Source organism: Ambystoma mexicanum, chromosome 5p, assembly GCF_040938575.1.
Source record: "Ambystoma mexicanum isolate Mex_15411 chromosome 5p, UKY_AmexF1_1, whole genome shotgun sequence".
NCBI lineage: Eukaryota > Metazoa > Chordata > Amphibia > Caudata > Ambystomatidae > Ambystoma > Ambystoma mexicanum.
In genome coordinates, this window is record NC_090930.1 from 970,860,580 (window position 1) to 970,885,363 (window position 24,784).

Here is a 24,784-nt window from a genome sequence, read left to right on the forward strand (position 1 = left end):
CTGGGACCCAAGTTGGTTCTCAGCTCGGAGTGCACCTATTCAAGGTAACATGTGCAACTATGTGTCTGCATTATTACTGCATGTGAGCCACCATGATTATGAGAGTGCTCCTTTCCCATCGTACAACTTCGGCTCTGGTTGTAACAGCTTTGTTGCCAGCCACTATCTGGCTCGTGAGACCTCTGCTCTTCCCAGATGTCGGTTCTTGGCTCATCATCTGCTCTGCTGTACCACTTGTTCAGAGACCGTGTTTGTGAGCTTCTGGAGCTCTGAATTAGTCTGAATTTAACAAGAATTATTCGTGTCTACCGCACTGGTGTTACTTCAGTTCAGGGGAATGAATGTAATTTGCAACAATGCAACCGGGGCAGTAGTCTTGTTCCACACATGGCAGCTCTCTGGTTCACACTGCATTCAGCTTAGCTTCAGCTTTCTGAGATCGTTGTGGCCTACAGTGATTTCGGGCCTCATTACACGGATGTCGGTAAGGATTTACCGGTACCGGTAAAATACCGGTACCGGTAAATCCTTACCGCCTTACTACGAGGTACCCAGGGAGCTAATTACGGTACCGGCCCCTCTGGGGCAAAAATGGGAATGGGGAAGGGCAATGGTGGAAGGGGGAATTACCGCCCCGCCAACCTTGGAATGGGGCGGTAATTCCCCTTTCCGCCAAGGCGGTGCCGGTATTTTACCGGCATGAACTATGGCGCTATTAGCGCCATGGTTCTCCGCCTTCCGTGTAATGAGGCCCATAGTCTGGTTTCTGCTGTATGTGCTTTCCCATAGTATCCATAGGTTAGTGGGTTCTGGCTCTGCTGGGTCCCTTTAATTGTTCCTTTATTTCTATAGGGTTATTTGCATGTGAGCGTCTTCAAGCATTTACACAAGATCTTCTTGTTTCTTGCGGTTCCTGTGGTGTTGAGACTCGCAAATGACAAAATAAACGTGTAGGCAGTATGTACATGTTGCTGTCCTCTAACTTATAGAACTTTACGCATGTGTTCCTCATGTATTTGGATGCGTGATTGTGTCCCAATGTGCGGATGGCACGTGTGCTTCATGTCTAATGCTACTATGTCGTGTTGTTTAACGACTGGGTGCATGGCTTATTGGCGCTTTTAGTCGAGATTGTCGATGGAGTTGTCTTTGGTTCCATCCTGTGGGTCTTCGTCCACCTTAGGTAATGTTCGTACTGCTCTTGGGTTGTAAGGTTGATTGAGAGGGTATGTTTCACTGTACTTGTTCATCGTAGGCGCAGTGGGGATTGGTGCGAGCTTGTACGATCGACGGCCATATTGTCTTTGGTGTTTCTTCCAGTTCGGGTATTTTGCGGGTGGGGGAACAAGGCAGGTTTTCAACCTTCCCACTTCAGTGTGCCTTTAGGTGGTATCTGCACCTCCTTGCACAATTATTTTTGTTGTTTTCCCTTTATCTGCCATTTATTACCTGCTGATATACCATTCAAAGCTCACTCATTATCATTCATACAATACACAAGGATATCTTGTCTTTTCTGCACCTCTGAGGAGGGAAGAAGGATACGATAAGTGGCCCTGAGAAGGGAAAACATCACACTCCTTAACTGACATCACCAAACATACTAAAATCATGATTTCATTTCACCAACTCTTAAACCTGAGGGTGTGTTTTATAATACCAGAATCCAAAGACATCAGCTTCTGTTTTCAGGCACCAATAACTAGATACAGCCCTTTACCGATTTCCCGTTTTTTAAAATTGTTTTAATACTCCTGATCTGATAGGATATTTATGCCTGACCACATCCTGGGTGTCGTGGGACAGCTTCCCTGTACAGCTTCAAAGAAGCACCACTTAGGGTCAGCCTACGCTTGACCACCCCAATGGGATATTTAAAAGGACTCTTTACCTCTCCGTTCCGGCGCCAGAAGTGTTCATGGGAAAATGGTCCACAAGCTGACAATGCTTCCTCAGAGCGTGCCAAGTCCGGGTTGCGTTGCCAAATTGTCGGGGAAAGAGGACTCACACACTCGTTCTCACATAGTAGCAAAGACAGAGACCGCTTTATTATCTTTCAAGAGAATTTACAGTTATGCATGTTACCTCTACCAGAACAATAACATAGAAACCTGACCCACACACCAAACCTCTCCAGCAGAACAACCTGACCCACGCACCACACCTCAACCTTTATAGGTTATGACCCTGTGACCAAAACTGAAACTTAAAGAAGACCCTAGAGTAGAGTAGTCGACTGTCCAGCACCTAGGAGGTGGTTTGTAGAATTAGCAGAAAAGTCTGTCTTCCATGCAGGTGTCTCCACCACGCCATTCACCTGACCAGGATACTTCTGGACGGCTCCCACCTGAATGTTGATCAGATTGCCATTTTTCTTGTCACACCTGGCTGTAACTTTTCAATGCTTCTTGTGCAAAGCCCTCAGTTCTATAGTCTGTACCATACGACACCTATGGTGCATTACACAGAACAGCTGCCTCAGCAGCTTCCATGTTTCAATCAAATGGTGCACTTAATCCCAGAAGTAACTTTAAGGAGGAAGCCCATAACACAGTAATAGTACATATATCATTATTTTAAAGTCCACACTTATTATCTGGAGATAGAGGAAACATTAGATAGCCTATTCTAATAATTGTCAGAAGGAAAGCACAAATGAAAGAATGTGATCATGTGACTGGACATGAGGAAAACAAAATAATCTGCATCTACAGTGGGAGGTGCCCACATGTTATGTTATTTGGTATTTGTATAGTGCCTACTGCCATTGGTATGGCCTTGAAGCGATGTGAGGATGAACGCCTTTTGGAAGACTGTAGTCAGAGGATTGAGGAGTGATGAAAGGAGTTGTAAATGCGTGTGTGCATTTATAGCCTTAATGAAGGTAGATGGGAGTGGTTAGGTCCCTAACAGCAGCCCGTAATGATCAGGTGAGGGGAAAACTGCTGTGACAAATTGTCAAGGAGTCAGAGGGTTCATAAGAGTCAGGCTATGAGAACAGATGGACTGAATTTTGCATGGGACTCAGCTGTATTGTATGTGAGGTGCTGTACGGGCCGACCAAGCTGTATGTTTAGGGTGGGTGTACTCAAACAGCATGTATTACAGATGTTTGTGGCTGTCCAGTCTGAGTCCCTGGTTGGGCACAGCTGTATTCCCTGGGATGCAGTGGATGAGTGTCTGGAAGAATAAAGACTGAATCATAGTTGGATTTAGTCATGAAGAGCCATGCTTTCAAGCCTTCCTGAAGGCAAGGTGGTCCTTTATGCCGCGGATGGTTAATGGGAGGGAGTTCCAGGTGATGGTTGCTTGGACTGAGAAGGAAGAGCCCCCATGTGGGTTGATGTTGTCACTGGAATGAGAAGTACTGAGTCTGATCTGAGGTTTCCGTTAGGCATTTAGCATGTACATTTATGATGGAGGATGTTCCAGCAGTAGGATTGTTTGGCTTTGCGTATCTCTGCCCGGTAAGCTTTGAGTTGGGCGGTTGTAACGCTCACCTGATTCCCGTAGAGGCGCCGGTCTTGACTGGGCGTATACCGTATCTTCAAAGGTGATGTGTAACACACGGCTGGCTCTTTGGGCTGGACCTCTGGGCACTGTATGTCTGACTCGAAGGGTAAGATGTCTGCAGATAGAAAATATGGGATTAAGGAACTGGGTTATTGAATGTCTCTCTCTTCTTCCCTTTCTCTTCTCCTGTAGAACCCCAAAGGTTAACGCTCTCACCTTAGGTAAGTGAACGCTGTGCTCTCCATCTGCCTCGGGGCAGGGTGCTGTAACCAGTTTCTTCACTGGATAAGGGGAGCAGGCCTCTTGACTTCAGAGGACTGCTGTCCATCGTTTACTGCACGAACGGTAAGTTTCGAGTAATTCTAATGTCTTTAAAGTCTTTAGTAATGATGTCTCTTGTTTTGCAGGGTTCCGGCGATGGCGGATGACGGGCTGAAGTGAGTTGAAGATGGAGCCCGTGTGATGAATAGAAGCGCCTGGAAGCACGTAAGTAAGCGCTTGTTGCCTGCTTCACGATGCGCTCTAACTGTCTTTTTATTTTGCAGGTACAAGTTCGGAGCGGCTGCAGGGTGCCGGAATACCCACTGGGTTAGATGTGGAAAGGAGTAATAGCACGTGAGTATTAAAGTTCCCCAATGTCTTTAAACGCACCTTGTTTTGTCTTTCAGATGCGGGATGCAGCGCCGAAGGCCTCCGGAGCGTGCAAAGAGTTGGTAAGCTTTTGTCTTTCAGATGCCGGAATGCAGTGTGAAGACCTCCGGAGCGCACAAAGAGTAGGTAAGCCTTTGTCTTTCAGATGCCGGAATGCAGCGCGAGGCGTTGGTGACAGCCGATGGACCAGGTAAGTGAAGAGCTGTCACTGAAGACCGTAATGCTAACCTGTTCTTTCTTGTCTTTATAGGTGTTGCTGAAGACTGGATTCAGGATGGTAAGCCTTTTTCCTTAGGCCCAGGATCAGATGCAGAAGACACGATGAGCGTTCTGCTGCAGAGGATGCAGAATAACGCAAAGCAAGATTCATCCATCGGGTGTGGTTTAAATAGCCTCCTGTAGTGCTTAGGTGTCTCCTTCCACAGCCACGCCTAGGTAAGAAAAGAGTTCCTGCTTTCCAGAAGAGTTCCAGTGTTCTGAATCTAGGGAGTGGCTCCTGCCCCACCCAACAGGAAAAGTAGTTCCAAACAGAAGAGGATCAGAGGCTCAACTGGCAGGCAAGTAAGCAGCATGGTCTGCTGCAGGTAAGTCCACCCAAGCATTATGAGCCCGGCGCTTCCAGAGCTGGGACTGGGCATATTTATGAGCCTGGTGCCACTGGCGCCAGGACTGGGTCCAAAAGGTCCCAATTGGGACTGGTTGGCACTCGGAACCTGGGTTATGGATCTGCTTCCAAGGGAGTTGGGAAAACCCTGACCTTTTGGAAGCAGAGATCATGACAGCGGTGGAGGCCAGTTAGGTCTGCCCACCACTGTGCTCTAAAATATGGTTCTGGGATTTCATTTTTTTAAAGGCTGAGGTGAGGCCTTGTCTGTTAGAGAAGGATCTGATGAGGGTGAGGGGACAGAGTGCTTCTGAAAACCAGTGATCAGTAGGCATGGTGATCTGACCTGAATAGAGTGGAGCGAAGGTCAGGGAGGTGAATAGGGTGTCTGCCGGGGCAGGAGTTACTTTGACTTTCTTCCAGAGGTGGGAGTAGGCGTTTAAAAACGGAGATGCAGGAGGTGTGGGTGGGTCCACAGAGGAGAAGGTGAAGAGGATAACAGAGTGGTCAGTCCAGATAGGTGAGCATGGTGGCAGTGTGATGATGAGGTCTCTTGGGCTGAAAATTGCAGCTAGGATGTTATCTGCATAGTCGATAGGACCTGAGACAAGCTGTGAAAGGTGCAACGTTTCCAGGTTGTCCAGAAGAGATCGGGTCATAGGGTTATGAGGGATGTCGAACCAGATGTTGAAATCCCCATTTACTGTGAGGTGGGGGTGGGAGACCATAATGGCTGCTAAGGAGTCACTCAGGGATTCCGCAAAGCTTCTATTGTATCCCGGGGAGTCGATATATGAGCAGGAAGCTGTGACCATGCAAGGGGGTGATCATGAATTGTACCAGAAGGCCTTTGCAGTCTGTGTTGCAGGCTTGTTCATCCAAATGCGAGACAGATGGGGATGATTTGTGAAGCATGGCCAACTGCACTGCTAGCCCTGTTATGCACAATATGTTTGTATCTCAGGGGGAAGGCTTCGTGTGCAATCGGAGAGAAGTCTTGGGAGAACCAGGTTTTGTTGATGAAGAGGATGTTGGGCATTCAGAGGAGATTGGGTCATAGATGTTGTGACGATTTTTTGCAATGGGCCTGGCATTGATGACAATACACTTCAGACGACTGTTTAGTCATTTGTTTGAAGTTGGCTGGAGGTGGGGGGTTAGGTTCTGGGTCAGTGCTGGGGGAGAGAAGGGATGATTCCAGAAGGAAGGGGATGGGTTGATGCAGAGGCAGGAGAAGGAGATGGCAGATGAGATTCATGCAGTGGAGCTGCAGGAGGGTTGCAAGGGGAGGTTGGTGGATGGCTTGTGGTGTGGAAGAGGGGGAAGGCGAGAGCTGGTGCCAGGTCTCATTTGTGACCATAGGGGAGGTGTGTCTCAGGGAGAGGAGAGGGCAGATGGTTTCCAACGGAGGGTGAGGAGAGTTGGGCCTTATGCATTGTTGAAGGATGTGTGATGAGCTTAGGTGATGGGAGGGGTCTGGCTATGTGATGGTAATGTGACTGCATGGGGTGAGAATGTATGTGGATGGGGGGGTGGGGATTCCTGTCCCTCATGTGTGGGTGAGGTAGGATAGTGAAGGCTGATTCTGTAGTGTATGGGGAGGGTGGGGTCTGTAGGGCTCTGAATTGGGTATCTAGTCGGCAGGGGAGAGTCCGACAGTCTTCTAGTGGTGTGAGGCATGGCGAGCTTGCCTTGAGGGCTATTTAGCAGGTTGAGGAGTGATTTTTCAGGATTTTGTGGGAATGGGGTAGGAGGTGAGGGCGTAGGTATGAAATTTAGTCTTGGATCTGGACTGTAGGTAGGGGGTGTTATGCTCCATAGAAATGGAGTAGGATGAGGCAGAGTGTCTGTTCTTTAGCTATTTCAGTGGAGCTGGGGGCGTGTGGTTAAGGGTTGGAGCTAGGGGAGGAGGTCAGGATTGCACATAAAGTGCTTAGAGATGCAAAGCATGGATCAGAGTGGTGTGTTTGTGGGCAAGTGGGGTACAAGAGGGCTGGTCAAAAGAGGTGTCTGCCTGGAGGGTGGGAGAGAGCTGGGGAGGCAACCTGAAAGGGGAGCAGGTCCGGGTGTAGGTTGTGGCCTCTCATGAGTGCCAAGTTGGGTGGGAGGTGGCCGCATGTTAGGGTAGTATCTGATCAGTTGAGTGGAGGCCCTTCTGGAGTGCCCATTGGCTCCTCTAATTTTGGAGCTGTTAGCCATGGAGGGATGGCAGAGAATAGCAATGGTGAGACTCAAAGCAGACAATACACATCTGCAACATGCCGAGAAGAAAAATGCAAGTGTGGAAAAAACAACAGTGGTGAGATCACAGTAGCAGACCTACATTTAGAGTGTTCTGGGGGGCATGCATGTGTAGCCGAATATTAACATTGGCTAGATTCAATGTGACAAACCTACACCCCGAACACTCTGAGAAGCACAATACCAGTGTGGTAAATACAGCAGTGGTAAGCGTCAATGACGACGTCTCTTACTTGGAAGTAGCTGCAGAGGGCAAGCGTGGCGTCTGGTGGGGCTGGGGCACCAGGATTAACAGGCAAATATGGATGGTTGGTGCCCAAGGAAGGCGCCCTTTGCCAGCTGCCCGGGCAAGGCTGCCTTGGGGAAGAGCTTCAAATATGATGTTCCCGGTCTCAAAAATCAGATGCAGCGAGGCAGTCACAGGGTGGGACAGCTGGGTCTCCGGGACAGGGAGTTTGGAGAAGCACTAATGGTGCTGAACAATGTCCCCCATAACTGGAAATACCGCTCAAGGGCAGCTCATGCCCTGGAATGACTCCACTTGGATGCAGAGGTGAGGAAAAAAGGTGGGAGAGAAGTTAGTAAATGGGAGCCAGATATAGACTTGGACAAAAGAAAGGCTTACGAGATGGAGGCTAAGAGGTGGTGGAAAAGTCCTTAAGGTGATGTTGAAAGTGGTAAGTGAAGTGGGATCTGGTCAAACAAAGGTGGTGGAAGAATAACTAGTGGAGGATCCAGATAATCTACAGGTCCTAGGAACCTGGGGATAGAAGACCAACCTAGACACTGATAGCGAGATGACACCGGTAAAACAGGGAAGAAGGCTGCTGGATGTTAGAGTGGTTTAAAGTGGTTGAAGAGAGTGAGAGAGAAGCAAGGTGGTGGAGCTTAGAAGTTGGTTGCTCAAGATGAAGAGAAGGTAGCATATTGCATATTACATGGCTATCCTCACAGCCTGGCTGCCTCTGTGGACTGCTCATTGGGTCTGAAGCCTGAGCCCCCTTATCCTATGGCTCAAGGAACTAGAAAGGATATCTGGGACATGCATGGAAGTGGAGTTCCGGGCGAGAATGAGATCCCAAAGTGGGAGTTGGAATCGGGAAGCAGGAAACCCTAAAACCCTAGTTTCGAGAGAAGCTATCAGAACATCAAGGAAGAAGTAGGGTACAGAAATTGTAAACCCAGATTTGAAAGAGCCTGAGGAAATGTTATTGATGGGTGAAAACTGGGGACATTTTGTAGGGATGAGAGCAAGGGTTTCCAGAAAAGCGGACCCTGGGAGAAACCTGAAGGTGGAGAAAGCGATTGTGAACTCAGTTTAGTTTGCGCTTATAGTTAATTATAATCCTGAAAAAAGTTGATTTGGTTTAAGATTACCCCATCATTATTTGTTATGTTAGACAACCTTGTTAGAATCCCCTAATAAACTACATAGAAATCGAATCTGGTATCTTGTCTTGTCATGTTAATTCATGCATGACACTGACATCCTCATACCATGTTAATATTTGGTAATGTACTGAAACCTCACAGCGGTTTTCCTCTTCGGTCTTGACATATAAAGTAGGCAACACTATCTGGATTTTGCAGTAGCCAGGTAGAAACTAACACATCATGTTCCTTAGTTCAAGCTACAAAGGGAGCTAAACTGTATGGGAGCAACGTTTTATCTTCAGTTCAATAAAAAGGATCTACTCTGAGAACAAATATAGCACCTTTCACAAGAAACTGTTAATGTTATTTGTGCAGTAAGCACATACACAGTGACCTAAGAAGTGGTGTTCTAACTGCTGCAGAATGTTGTGTGTAATCTACATGTCACAGATTTGGATCCAAGAAGTGCTGATTTAGCACTGTACCGTTCAGTTGGATGGCAATGGTCACATGTGACATATATTTGTTTTCAGACAGTGATATCAGAGTTAGTGATATTTAGTAGCTTCCTTGTTGTATCAGTCAGTGATTATAGTGCTGTCTAGGACTAGACTTAACCAGTTGGACACAGTTTAAACTTTTTGTATTCAATGTAAAGAGTGTAACAAATTCAAAATATATTGCAGTTTAGTATTATGCCACAAACAACGTAGTCACAAATTAATCCTCATGAGGACTAGTTTCAACTTTGCTCAAATCATCCACAAAGATATTAATTTGGGGTTCTAATTACACATGAACATTTTCCCCAACAAAGAAGCAGGAATGAGAACCTTAGTATTGAAGGTCAAAATCTCTGTCAACCCGTTGCATTCCATTGCTGCCCCTACCTGTGATGAATTACATCCTCTCCCCTATTATCTCCCACTGGAAGCTGTTTTCCGCATGCCCTCTGAGGCTCTGTCCCCTCCCAACACCTGGTTCAACAAGTCTGGGTCTCCCTTCACCAAAGACCTGCCCTTCTCCTGCAAAATTCTTAAGGGGCTCCACATTCAGCTAAACACACACTTGATTGAATCTTCAGGCCCATCAGTCTCCTTGTGGTCTGAGACCCCTTCCATCTTTCCATGCTATCCCTTTCTAAATTATGGCCTCCTAGATGTTCAAACTATGTACCTTCTACCAATCTGCTCACGGTCATGGGAAAATCTCAGGGTCTCAGCTCTTGTTTCTACTCCACTGTCCACCTGGTTATACTCCTTTGACCTCTCTCTATTGAAATGACTTTTAACCATCAACTGCTGGTTCATTAAATGCTCTGTTGCACTGGCCCCTTTGTACGTACCTATAATTCCTTAAGTAACAGAAGTACACCAGGTGGTACAACCAAGGAATGTGTTCTATCATAGCTTTCAATTAGTCCTTTGAATGTCAACGCCTTGGACCCAGCCAGTGGACTGAGTTATCATTGTCAGTGAAGACATTTGCTTACGGCCATCCAGAATAGAATGTTCAAACCTGCAGCCTTTCACCAAATGTGCAAATAGGAAATATACCAGCAATGGAAGAGACAGTTTATTTCTGTACAACTGTGCAGAAATGGGCCAGGAAACCAGCTTAGTATCTCCATCAAATAATTGTGGCCCCCGAACATATAAACCTTGACCTTGGGGTCTATTAGGGTTATATAACACAAATAGTGGATAAACCCAATGCTCTGTTACAAAATCATGTATGTTGCCCTCGCAGAGAAAAATCTGACTTTCCATCATATGGTATTTATCCTTAGTTAGCGGACGTGCGCTACCTGTCTAGTAAAGGGGTTAGAGAGAGGAACTCGCCCTACTCCTCAATCTCACCTACAGTTTAGTGATGTCCAGCACATACCCGAACCAGGATGTATATGAAGCGGTGCACTCCTTCCCAAATACAAAGTATATAAACAGAAAAGAACTATAAATGACGCAAGGCCTGCTACTCTAGGTAGAAGGTGGGACACAGAGGAAATATCTTTGTTCCATTATCATTCTCTCTCATCTGTCCTAGAGTGGAACAGATCGTTGGCCTCTAAAAAGATCAAATGCATATTCAAGTGATTTTTTTTCAGAAAATATGTAGATTTCTGACATTATTCCCAAACAGATGGTCAACCGGTTTTAGTGGTATATCGTATTGCTTCTTGCCGCTTTCTTCAAGACCCATATAGACAATAATCAATTGTGAAATCCATATTCCGTGCTCCTCAGGCACTCAAGCGCATCCACATAAATGCATTGTCATAATTATTTTCATGAGAGAAGTTGCGTGTTTCTGCATAGAGGAGACATAACAAATACATGTACTACTTTTTAGACCTGCCAGTAACTTCAAAATATGATGGTTTTATGCCCCCTTATTTTCATTTATAAGAAGACCTGTTAGAGTTACTTACATCAGTTTATCAAAAGTTCCCTCTTATTCAATGATATAGGGCAGGTAGGTAAAGGATTGAAATGTAAACAGACCATTCACATATTAGTGGCTACGGCAAGTCTTTTTTGTTTACCATATAGTTCATCCCCAAATCATCTAATGCACCCTACATGTCTCTTACCTCATCTGCCTTTTACAAGCACGCAGTGGAGTCGTCCTTCTCACTGCATCAAGTCCATACTGAAATGCATCATCATCACATGACTGTTATAAATATAGTCCTGCTCTATGTTGCGTGCATACGTCATGATGTATTTCTTACAAGGGTAGTGTATTCAAGCCTGTTAGCAGAGGACGCCATTACTAAATAGCTAACTTCTACCATATCAGTGCTAGTGTCGAGCGGCAGATGAATGCGTCATTCATGGCATCGGCCCCTTCCCCATACCATAGAAATGAGAGGAGTACGACATGTATGGCGCCTGCTCTTTCCCCGCCTAAATACAGCAAGCACAATAGACGCTACTCACTAAGTAACCTTACCGACCTTATCCAGGAACCATCGAAGAAGAGATGAATCTACAGGCTCTTAAAGAAATTAACATGCTTTAACTGAAGATGATGAGAGCAAGTGGCAAAACTGACACTCGAGACATGAAGCAAATATGCACTCACCATGAAGAAACAGACATTAAATCAAATGTGCATTTACACATGAAGAATGTCACCTGCACCCAATAGACAGTAGTAACATAATCAATGTTTACGCTGAAACGCAAGGTGAACAGCACACAGAAATAGCTTGCTCTAACTTGCTTAACATAGAAATTCAACAGTAGCTGATGGCCATTTTTAATAAAAATGGACGGCTGAGCCACTTTGGAGTGAATAAGAAGCCTTGAAGCTGCAGGAAGAATCAGCTCGCTGAAATTAGCTGAAAACAACAGATTCGTGCGGGCCAGATAGTAACTTCACAGCCCCATCCAAGGTTACTGCAAAAAGGGTAGTTTGGATGGCTCTGAGGAAGAACAGAAGATAATAATTCCCAAGTGTCAGCATATTCCTCTTAGATTAGGCAAAAGAATAAACAGCCTTCATGCCAAGTGCCTAGTGACTAAAAATGTTAATATTGTGTGAGGAGTAGCTCAACCAAGTCTCTAGAGGCCAAAGAGAGTAACAGCATCCAGATTAATATGAGCTGAGGTCCTAATAAAAGCGGAGCAGAATAACTCAAAAGGTGGTCTACTCGCACGCGGCTCGTAATTGGAGAACAGTCCATTCATTAGCGCCAGACACAGATATGTACCTGCCTCAACTCCCCAAAAGTTCTCAGAGAAAGAGGTACTGGGAAAGGCCAAGTTCAAAGCTAGATATCCTGTCTCGGGCCTAGGAAATAAAGGATGGTATCTTATTCAACTGAAGAAGCAGCTCCTTGATGTTGCTTCCCCTACCACTATTTTTGCTAATGTACTGATAGCCTGCCAAATGTCCAAGGTTGGTGAAACTAATGCCACCCATCAAAACTCTCAATATGATGCCACCCTTTAACTGTTGCATGAGCCAATTACCTTTTGCTAAAATGTCTTTCTTATTTGTATCATTTTAGGGGTGGTCCAAGGTGGGACCACCAGATAACTATATCTAATGAAAACCCTTACCATTATGTATCCCATATTTAGACAATTCCTCTAACCAATCCCACCTTCCCATAGGTTTTGGTAACCAAGATTGTAATGCAGCGTCAATAATGATGCATTTTGTGTTTATAATGTACTGTTTTGTATTAGATCGGTATGAGAGCGTTGGAGACTTGTGTGCTCATTGCTGTCCCTGTTTTATATGGATTGTTAATAAAACTGGCCTTTGCCAATTGCCTTGACTATTTCTGTGACTAGGGCACAGGATTCCCTGGCCTGTCTGTTCGGCTAGCCCTGGGACTTTCCAGGGCCATGTTTACACTAGTATCGCCAGAGTTTGAGGAATTCGGAAGACTTCAGCAATCCATTTAAGACGTTCCCACATTGATGAAGGATGTAGAAATGACTTCTATATTGTGCCATTATAGAAAGTGTCAGTCAATCCCAAACATATTACTATTACACAGTTATCATAGGAGAGTGTTTACCCGTGGCTGCATTTCGTCATGTCCTCGCTAAATGTGGCTGTGCCTAAGCTCGGTCAATGGCTCCTGGAGTTTGAAGACCCAGCACAGTTTCAACACCATAGTGCCCATACAGTGAGTTAAATCACATCTCTGAGTTCATAAATCCTATATCGTGTGCCAACAACATGAGCCCATCTCAATCTCAATATGAATCCCTCATCAATCACTTCCAGAAAAGAATCCAGAGAACTGGATGTGCCACTTGAAGCCAAGCTTCTATCTATCAACAAGCCATCCCTGCCCTCCCTTGCACTTTCTTCCTTAGGCCCTACTGTTGTGCCAACCATCTTCATCCACCGATTACATGGCACTTCACCCTTTACCTGGCAGTTACAAGGCCCCTTCATCTTGAGCGGGAGGTTGGGTATGCATGCCCTGCTAGCACTAACTTATTTAAGTAGATCATCCTATCTGCCAGAGCAGTAGATCTGACCCAGCCATTTCGCAAGATTCTAAGTGATCCAATCGCGGCTGATTTTGCCGCGGCCGGAAAGTTCGCATGAGAAAGGTGCGAACTACCAAAAGTTCACACCTTTCTCATGCAAACACACGTACATACTATGGGGGCTGCAGGGGTGTCCCCCGCAACACCCGCTCACTATACTGTAAAGTATACTGTAAAGTATAGTGAGCGGGTGTTGCGGGGGACACCCCTGCAGCTCCTGCAGTCTTTTCTTTTTACTTACCTGCAATGCTACCACCAAATGTTTGAACTTTTGGTGTTCAAACCTTTGGTGGTAGCATTTTTCGGTCATATTGTACGGTCAGACCTTTTTTTTTTTGGTACGATCGTACAATACCGCTTCGCAATACATTGCTTGAATCTGAATGTCAGCCTGCAGGAGCCAAAATCTTCTTCATCAAACAACTGCTTAGAAAAGCTAGTTTTGAGCCGGACTATCCACATTACTGCAGAGGTATAGCCAATGGCTAAACTGACCAAACACATCTTCAGAACCATGTATCTGCAGCTAATTGATTAAGCAGACAACTTTATCGACTGTTTATTGATGGTCTTCCAGCCACTAATGGCACTGTATCAGCGCTCCACTCGGTCTGTAATGACCTCAAGAATCATGCAGACATCAGACAATAGAGTTGCCGCCCCCATTCATATGGCCCTCTTTGTAACCTTTGACACAATAGATAATTCAACCCTTAAGATTGGCCCACTTGGGGATGCATAGCTTGTGACTAGTCCAAATTGACGCACTTCCTCCTCTTACTCCATCTCTTATTCAACACCCACTGGATCTCCCTGGGTGTTCTGTTCATCTTATACTTGAGACATTTTCTCTCCCTGATTAAACCCATTGGACTCGACTTCAGTTATGCTGATGACATCCTGTGATCCAACTCCACAGGCCTCCACACTCGGATGCATTAAATCTTAGGGAATGCCTACTTTCAAGCTCACACAACTGTTGCTTATTCTGAAGCACCTAAAGTGAAATGCATGCAGGGTGAAGGTTATGACCTCTGGCAAATAATCCCGCTCTCTGCCGCTCATTCCTGGCTAGCTGAGTTAGGTACCCCCTCCTCCCACAACAAGCTAGGCAAGGTAGTAAAAAGAATCTAGGTGTCGGATCTCTCTTTCACACTTAAAAATTGTTTGCTGGTGATGTCTTGGTGTCACCTGGCAGAAGTGTACTGCAAAAACACCAATTAAAATTAATGTCGAAGAAAACTGCAGATATATTTAGATGAATAGCAAAAAGAATGTTGATGGGGACATGTAATGGTAAGTGCATTTACATGTGAAACACTAGGCGACTATATTCATTACTAGGCCCAATGTAGTTTAGGGAGACTCCATTTTGAATTATATGCTTTCAGTCGGAATGGAGACATGAAACTTGGCAATGAATGCTGTGTTTGAGCATCCGTTTGTAATCTGCCAGTTTAGCAAAGTTATTTAGGAATATGCTTACAGTGCCAAAAATATATCTGACACAAGCATAAATTGCTTCAATTGAATGCTGATAGAGACGTGCAATTATCAATTGTATTAGGGGTATACATCTGTGTATGTTATCTCTTGTGGGCTGTAGCAGTGAACTGGAGTCTTTGGTTCCTCATAGAGGACCACTGTACTCATTGGAAAAGCGGACACCCTCTTTTGTTAAACCAATATATTTCTTTTTACCAGCTTCAAGGGACAGGTTAACAAAGCTTTCATCTCTATTCCTTGTGCCTTATCCACAGCCCAGCATTGGTCCCGCTTGTCTGGCCTATTGCCTCTCAGCACCCCTTCCAGCTGTTGCCTTCTTGGCTTGGTCAATTGTGATGTTCACTCATAGACCTGTGTCCACTGCTTCCTTCTGTCTGTCCTTCCTTCTCCAACCACTCACGTGATCTCATTCTACCTCCCCCTTGCCTCTCCTCCAAACTAATATGCTTCACCTCGTCTTCCTCATCCTCCTCCTCTGTTCCTTCTCCAACTCACTCCAACTCACTCCACTCCCTGAGGTTGCCTCCTTCTTTCACTGCCCTTTTTCTTCCCTCTATATTGCCTTCTTCCTCAATCTTCAAGCTGCTCTTGCCCTCCTCCAACTCCATGCACACCTCAGAACTGACTCCAATGTTCCTCTTCATACATCTCCCACTGCCACCTTATACAGCTGCCTTCACCACGGAATTGAGTTAAAAAGGGTTGGACTAGGCTCACCTCAGCCCTATTGCCAGTGGGCATATGTGATTGTGTGCTCGTGTATTGGCCCTCCTCTGATCCCTGTGCATTGGAAAGTGCTTATTCCACTGGTTGTTGATCTGTGGACCAAGCCTTTAAAAGATCGACTCTCCACCTTCTAGCACTGATAGTGAATAGAGCAGCCGAACGGCATAGATCCTGCAGCACCCAGAACAGACGTCATTACTTATAAGTAGGGACAGTGATGGCAGCCCCCGTGGACATGGCTTAAACAACATAACCTGTCAAGAGACGAGGAGGATGAGGTAGAAAAGGATTTACGGCTGACTACGGAGGCAAATTAATCACCAAAGAAGACGAAAGGGAAGCTGAGATGGGAGTGTGGAAAGCACATGCAAACACCACTTCCTAATGGAAATTACGGACCCAGGGCATTGCCTCCATAGAGAAAATAAACATCTTGAGGTTCTGGAAAAGAAATGGATCGATCTGACTAAACAATTTTAAATATATAATACAGTAATGTCTATGCAGCAACTATGTTGCTACTGTTATGAGTGTAAGACTTGGTATAATTGTGATGCTTTACATGTTGTGTATTATGTCGTGTAGTGTAGTATGTGGTTGTAGCCATGCATGGTGGTACTCCAAGCCCACCCAGCTCTCTCCTCCAACCCCAGCATCTGTGTTTTACAACCTGGTGTGCTGACTGGGTCTGTGGTTACTTGCGGGTCAAAACCGGTCAAAGACATGATACTTGGTGATTGCTAGACCATATTGGGCATATTATTTTCATAAATGGGCTTGCAGCGCTTAGCGGTGGCTCGCGTGGCTGGTGAAACTTGCTGGCCTCTACACAGAGGTGGAATGAAGCCAGGCAGGGACACCGCTCAATTTCCCTGTGTGACTGTCTGCTAGCCTCGTCAGGCCTTCATCACTGGTGATGAGAAGCTGCACGAGAATGCCTCATCATGGCACACAGTTGCATTCTTCTCTCAGCAGGTAATGGAAGAATTAATGCATCAGTAATTGCAGCCTCCCAGCCCCTCCTACTCGAAGATGCACCGCCCACCCCTCTATTGCGCAACAGCTCTGTATGCTCCCAAACGCCGACTGCAAGTGGCCGCGAGGGCATCTGTGAGATCACCCTTCTGCCTGGATTTTATCAGTAGGAGGGCTGTGTGTCGGTGCATGTAATTGATGCCTTCTTAAAGAGTACTGTAAAGATCAGAACAGCCTGGAGCATGGAATTCCAACACCCACACGCAGGCCCCTGCATGCACGTGCAGGAACCAGGAAGCGCTTGCTTCCTGGTTTCTGTTCATGATGCAGGAGCTTGAGCGCTGGGGAGGAAACTTCAGGACCAGGGCAGAAGGTAAGTTTATGTCCATTTATTTTTTATTTAAATATGTGTTTGGATGTGTGTATGCTTGTGTTATGAGTGAGTGTATGATGATGGGTGCTCGTGTGAATGATAAAGTGCTTCCTGTGTGATTGCTGTGTGAATGTGTGTCAGACCACAGCCATGCAGCAGGGCCAGCCTTCGGAGCAGTCCCCTGATATTAGCCACTGGAAGCCACGAGCAAGTGGTTGTTGGCATTGCCTCCATGACAAATGGCCGCAGAGGCATTGCAAGATGTATCAAGGAGGCTCTCTGGGTAGCTCATTCTCACCCTGGCAAAACCTAATGGACGCCCCAGAGTGTATATGCTTCTTTACTGCCCTCAGCCCAATGGTTCAAAATATACCCTTTTACTTGATTGGTACAAATGCCCTTTGTAATTAGAGGGCTTCCTTAATATGTGGACGCACGCTCCAGAAGTATCATCCGCTTACCCCTCCCATCTATGTTGGTTAATTGGTGGCATGCTTCACCAAGTACATTGTGGGAACACAAGGCAGTGGTCTCTCGGGAACCTAGGTTTCAGCAGAGCAACCCCTGCACTTATATGTGCTATGTTTCTTTTTGATGCTGAAGAACGGTTTATTTTACATTTAATGAGAAAATAGACACCTGTGAATAACCAGCATATTAGGCCATGAAACAGTTCAAAAAGCGAGGCACAGGTGGCATCGTAAATGGTTTCTTTTTTCTCCTGCAGAATGAGATGTATAGCTGACGTTTTAGTTGCCTGTTATATTTTATACTAATTCATGATTATCAATTTCAAATCGTTCTTGCTGCACAAATTTCGGATCAGCAGTGTTGCTTATTTCGTCCTAAAATTGCCTGGAATTATGATCTTGAATGGAAGGAAAGGGCCATGAGATATAACGGTAATGTATCTATGTATTAATGGTTCTGTCGGACTAATGAGTTGAGAGGTCATCCGAAGGTATCCAAAGCAATGAATATTTTCAAAAATATGTTTATTTTCCTGTGTCATGGTAGACTATCATTGATTGTCAAAAAGTGCTTAAAGTGCTAAAACCAATTCTCATGAAAAGTACCTCTGTGCAGTGGTATTTCTCATGCAGCGGCTACATATCTACACGTGTCAGGCCCCACAAGCTCTTCGTCAGGACCTTAAATAGTTTTGGCACCCACAAATGGTATTGATGTCCGTACTAAATAAATGCAAAACTCAGTTTAAGCCAGTCATGTATATCAGAGACCGATTTATTTATTTACAGCTGTATAGAAACGGACAGGGAAACCAGCAGAGAATCCCATCCCGGAATATTGGCCCCCAAGCACAGATTCGTCCGAGACTTTGTAGGATTTTGCACAATGGAATTCAGACCTTTAGTCAGTAGGATACATCTAATCGTTTACAATTAAACGGTACACTTCCTTGGTGAAACATCCCTTAACCTTGGGTGCTTGGTGACCAGCACCACGTTTCTTATGTAGTCCCATTTTCCTACCATGTGACACTGTCCCCACCGAGGGTGGATCACTCCACTATAAGTATTCACATACTTCTGATGTCTTGCCCTAATATATGACGTATCACTTGTCTACGTCAAAGGGTATTGTTAGAGTTCCCCCCCACCCCCTTCCACAAAAGCTGCGCAGACGTTTGGTCTTATAGAATGTGTCCCAACCAATCGTGACTTTTCACAGTGTACCTGCGATATATATCAGTAATCATGAGTGTGGTATTGCGATGTTCGATGTTCGGGACAAGCCATGCACAAGAGCTCATAGGAAATCATAAAATATTCCCCTAGTATCTAACCTCTGCTAAAGTCTATTGGCCAATTGTTTGCACCTCCTTCAAGTATTTCCTTTCTGGTAATGTATGGGTGCTGTTCATTTTCAAAGTGTGCCTGCACACCTTTACCTGCCTGTTCTCCCTTCCCCACATTACATACCTTGATGATGCAGTGGGCCTATTTTGTCCATGCCCTTCTATTTCATCCTCCGTTACACAGCCCTGGCATACTGACTGACCTCTCCACACAGTAAACCTTCAAAGCTGTTTGGCTACTTCAACAGTGGCCGCTGTCATCGATGAAGGTGGGGTAGTATGAGCAATGAGACATAATGTAAGGGTTTTTACCCTCTCTCTTTATTAACTATATTCAGATTGGAAAAAAGCCTTCCTGTAGTAGGGGGGCAATTATAATGCAGTGATAGTAGTGGTAGGAGGGGTTGCACCTACCCTGAAAATAACCCTAAACTTAATATGTCCTTTTGTCTATATGAGATGCCGTAATCTAAAACTCAGTGTTCAAAAGTGGCCAATAGACGCAACCCTATTCTTTTCAAGTCCTTAGACTTTCAGCTACCCTACTCTAAAAAAACAAACGCTCCATGGTTTGGTCGAAACAATATTCCAAAACCTATTCAGAAAAGGTCTTTCTCTACTCTAATATAATGTTCTTGAGCCAAGGTTCTCATAGCAGGTACTCAGTCTGATCTTCTCTCTAAACTCTCTGCTTTCCTTTTCATGCTTCCTTCGGCCTGTTCACCATCACTTGTGGACCTCTCCCTGCCTTTGCAGTCTGCCAGTTTTCTTCGGGTCTTTTAGATGCCCTGTTAGATGGCCTTGTTAGAATATCAGCTATGGCTTTCTGGACTGACAACGGGTCTCTTCCAAGGCCTTAGATTTTAGGATTCACAAACTATCTTTGCCTAGACTTTCACAATGACTATTTTCCTAAACTTTGGCCTGCAGTGCTAGTGGCATGTTTATGTACCGCCCCCACCCCACGCCCTCGCTCCTCTTATCAGGCAGTCAATATTTTCCACTGTCACTTGCCCAGGGTCAGTTTCTCTTCTTTCGTTCTTGGGGGTGCTGGTTGAGGGCTACATTAGCTGACCTCCAGTGCCCTTAAGGTTGGAAAATGTAAGCTTCAGTCCCTGGTCTGTGCGTCTCTTCCAGGGGTCTTCACACACCAAACTCTCAGCTGGCAGCTCTGTATTCTGTGCCAAGGTTTCATAGAGTTCCAATAGGTTGTCTTCTTTTTGGATAAGGCCTAAGGCACGGTCTCCCCGTGTGTCAAGGCAACTGCTTCCTCCAGCAAAAGGGTACATTTCCTTCTAGTCCTCTCATGGGGTATGATCCCCTCAAGGGTGCCAGGATAATCACGTCTTACTCACTCGGAATCCGCTCTCCCTCTGATTTTCCCCAGCCTGCATCATCCTGCTCTGAGAGGGGCTGGCCACCCCCTCTCTTCTCCCACACGTTGTTTCCTTTAGGCAATTGAACTAAGGGATTTGATTGGGTATTCCTCAAATTCGAATCACCTTTCGTCTTTTGGATTAGTATTCTCTTGGCTCTGTGATTGGTTACATGTTCATTCTGACTAATTTCTCCCAATGGGCCTCAATGAGTTAAATGTCAGAACAGCATTCAGCGCCATCTTCGAATCACTCTGGACATGGTACAAGTGGTTGCGTGGTCCCACACTCTGACCATCTCATCAGGTGTGTAGTGCTCTGAGGTTGCTTGGGGCATACGCAGCGTTCTACTTCCTTGGCCCTCGCTAGGTGATATTGAAGAGTTCTGCAGATGCAGCAAATCTACGGTTTTGTTCTCTTCTTTCAAAGGCTCTGTCTTGGGTCCATTTCTATTTTCACTTTATACGTCCTTACTTGCTCCTGTTATCACTTCTTTTGGAATTTCTCATCACCTTTATGCTGATGACACTCCACTTTTCTTATCTTTTTCTTCTTTTACATCAGAAATTCACCACACTCTTTCTTCCTGTCTCTCCGCTATCAAATCCTGGATGTCACTGCACTTCCTTACTTTGAATGCTGGGAAAACTGAGGTTCTATTTTTCCCTGCCAACTCTTTTTCCCCGCCTCCATCTATTTCCTTTCCATCCTCTACCCTTTCCATTCCCCCCACTGCGCGAAGTGTTGGTCTGTACTTGGATTGTAATCTCTCTTTTACCCATCATATCTCCTCTACGTCCCGGGTCTGCCGTTTTCATTTACCTAACATTCGTAAAGTTCGCTCTTTTCTCACCTTTCATGCAACCAAACTGCTTATTTCCTCTTATATTTTCTCTACTTTTCTATTGCTCTACTACACTTTTTGGCCCCCCCTCATCTCGTCTGGCTCCCTTGAAATCTATTTATCATTCTTCTGTTTGTCTACTTTGCCTTCTCTCCAACAGGATTCTATTTCAGCATCAATTGCCTCTCTTGGCTGGCTACCTTTTCACTCTCCACTTAAATTTTATTTTCTTTGCCTCATCTTCAAATCTCTCTATGGTTTAGCCCCCTATTATCTTGGCACTTTCCTGTCCTTTTATACCCCTTCTCATTCTCTTACTTCTTCATGTCCATTCCAGCCGTCGGTTCTTCGTCCACCCTGTGCTCAGTCTCGCTTTCGCTCTTTCCAACTTCTTGCTCCTCTCCACTGGAACACTCTTCCTCTTTCTATCCGTTCTGTTACTGTGTTTTCTCTTTTCAAGGTCTCTTTAAAAAAAACATCTTCTTCTCTGTCCTTGACTGTCTGTTTTCAGAATTGATATTTGAATTCCCTCATCTTTTCATATTTTTTGTACTGTTGTCTTAATACTCTATACAGCGTTTTGGATGAAAGCGCCTTATAAGATCTGATAAAATACAAATACGCGCTGCTTTCCCATCCGGAAAGACCGCAAGGCTGCTGTTTGGGGTATATTTGAATATATCTCTCTCTTAGTTCTGCCACACACTTGCTTGCTGAGGAATATTATAGTTTATGAATCCTTGCAATGTTCACAGGTCTAATCTTTCCTGCATGGTCTTTGATGCATTCTGGGACTTGTAGTTTACCCAGTACTTCTCAGCCTCCATCTGATCGGATTGGGGAATACTGCATCTCATGTAGAGAAGCAGCCTGCAAGAGCCCACCTCATCCACTCTTGAGGTGGTACATTGGGCATCAGCCGGAGCAAACCCGTCCTGAGCAGTCCCCTACCCTCGCATGTAAATACAGGGAGTTCAATGAATTCACCAAAGACTTGAGGAGTGAGGCCATAGAGTATGAATTCCTGGTGCAATTGGCACTTTTTGTTTCTGGGATAAATGACAAAACGCTTCTATGCCCCACACTTATGTAGCCTGTGGTTTCCCGGTCTGTGCAAGGGTGTACGCAGAGCAGAGACAGTTCCCATCAATACCCCCATCAATACCACCCCACCCCCAGCCTGTTGGGTAGGCAGGGACGCTGCACCTGCCAAATAAAATTGCTGTAAACAGGAGATTGGCTACACCCTGAGTTATTTGGTTATTAACAGACACACACACACACACACACACACACCAGAGTGAACTTTTATAGGGATCCCATTGAGGACCCCTCTTTATTAAACCTAACCATTCTTAAATTCTAGACCCTAGGATTCCCCTGACGTGAGCTGCATCTAAGCGGGGATTGGCTACGTCAGCTCACCCTTCCTTGTAGGGGTCTCAGGGATCCTAAGGATGAGCCGGCCGCAACCTAAAATTCCTAAACTCGGGTACCACGCACATGGAGAGTGAGGCCAGAGGATGGCCTCTGTCGGTGGTCCCGTCCTGCACGGCAGCCTCGGGAAGGCATCCAACCTAACCCTCTACCCCACACCGGAGTACCTCCCCTCTACCCCCAATTAACAACAATGGCCATCTACAGAATATCCTATCTATCCCTACTTAACAGTTACCCTACTTAACATTCCCGTAATACCCCACTCTCTACTCCCCCTACTTAGCATTTACCCTACATAATATTAAATGTATATATACAACTACTCGTACGTACGTACCTACGTACGTACGTACGTACGTACGTACATATATACATAGACTCACAACACATATACAACCTAAAACTATATTACAATGGATGACTGATGCAGTCCGTCACCCCTTTTCAGTTTCTTGAGGTCTGTCCTGAGGCGCTGGCTCTGAATGGGTCAAAGGCTGGAGAGTGCTTTGGTTGCAGGTTGGTCCTGTTGACATTTGATGGTGGGGACCCATTCCCGACAGGTCTGGTCTCCCCCACTCACTGGCAGCCCGCGTTCTTGGCACACTGCCCTGGGTGGCCCCTTATACACATGGGGACCACCCATACTCGTTGCTGTGACCCCGCAGTATATATATATTAATTTAGGGTGGGCCCACGCAGTATATATATTAATTTGGAGTGGGCCCACCGGAAGTCACCACGTGACCTGGGCACCAATGTCTATTTCGGCGGAGTCCCCATTGCTATGGGGACACTGCCACACTCATGCTTCAGCTTCCTCCCGGCCCGCTCCGCTGGGCAGCCTCGGGCTTTCTTCAGCCAGGCCGCTCAACGGAGCGACCAGAGATTTACCCACCGTCCCCTCTTCACCCGGGTGGGCCGCCGATGCCCACCCAGGGCTTACCGCTTCACTGCTCCACCCTCTAGGGTGGAGCAGGCCTCCGCTGCGATCTCTGCATTAACTCCCGGGCTGACATATGCAACCCGGGAGGATTATTTTAATGACAGGCCCGCCTCACTGGCCACGAGGCAGGCCTTTGGGGGCCACGCCAGGTTCCTGATGGGCCTGGGCAGCCACTGCCATGCTGCCCAGGCCATGAATGTCTATGGGGCCTGTCCAGTCTGGCCCCCGGACAAACCGACAGGTGCCTCGGCCCAGGGGCAGCTGAGCCACTGGCTTAGCTACTCGGCCCCCCTGCCCAGTCTCTGCGGGGGCTCCCCTTTGCGCCACCTGGCGCTTTGCAAATGATTGCGACCCCACCAGGTAATTCTTTCTTCTTCCTCTCTTAACTGTCCTTTCAATCAACTGCCTTCTTTTTAAATCCTCCTGGATTCTTTCCTCTCCACTGCCTAGCCCATTCTTGGGCAAGTGAGTCCTTTTCTATTGTTCCTTTTTCTGGACATTCCATCCAGCCCCATGGTGGGCTGGATGGCTTCTTCCAAAACACATACACATATAAAACACACTCACACACTATACTTTTAATAAAACCTTTTTATTATACTGGTGACTGTGTCTTTCTTTCCAGATGTACATTCCCTCAGGGGATCAGCATGTAGCTCACTAACTGGGCCCCATGTGGCCACAAGCTACACTTATCTCATCTCTTGGCACTGTCAGCTGCTAGTTATAAAGGCAGGGTGGGTTGTGAGCAGGGCTGACCTTAGGGCAGGGCGCGCCATTAGCCCCCCGCCACACCAGCTCCGAGAGTCTTTCAAGGGCTCCCCCGAGCTGGCGTAGTGGGAGACAGCGCGGCAGGCGCCCTTTTGTTTTTAAATGCGCCCACGGCAGCGGGGCGCATTTAATAGCAATAGGGTGCCGATGCTTTGCACCTGCACCCTATTCTCAGAGGATTACCTCCCTGCTCGGAGGCGGGAGCAAGGTGGTTTTGATTAGCTCAGAGCCAGGCGCCGGAGTGAGGAGTTAGAAAGAAATGCCCCCCCTGTTCACCAGGGGTGTGCGGCGAGGCGGGGTGCCAATTTATTTTTTAACAGCCCGGGGCACTGCCACTAAGGGCGGCCTGGTTGTGAGGGATTAGTAAGCAAGATATTAGGATGTTCAAAATTCAATCATTATGAAAGTTACAGATTGCATTCTGAGAATTTTAATTACCTCGGGTGTGGTCATTAACACACATCTAATGTGCTAATCATTTTATGAAATTGATGCGCGGCATAACGACTTAGATAGATTTAAGAAAACACAGATTAATCATGTAGTTTGCGGCTTGCATCTATTTTATATTCACATTCTGTGCATATGGCCTCATCTAGCAGTATTT

The 24,784-nt window shown here is 46.0% G+C and overlaps 1 protein-coding gene across 9 annotated transcripts in view; it reads left to right on the top strand.

Moving 5' to 3' along the window:
* MAK (male germ cell associated kinase) overlaps nt 1–24,784 on the top strand; it is a 695,810-nt gene that overhangs the window by 598,075 nt on the left and 72,951 nt on the right. The gene's annotated exons all lie outside the window — the stretch shown is intronic.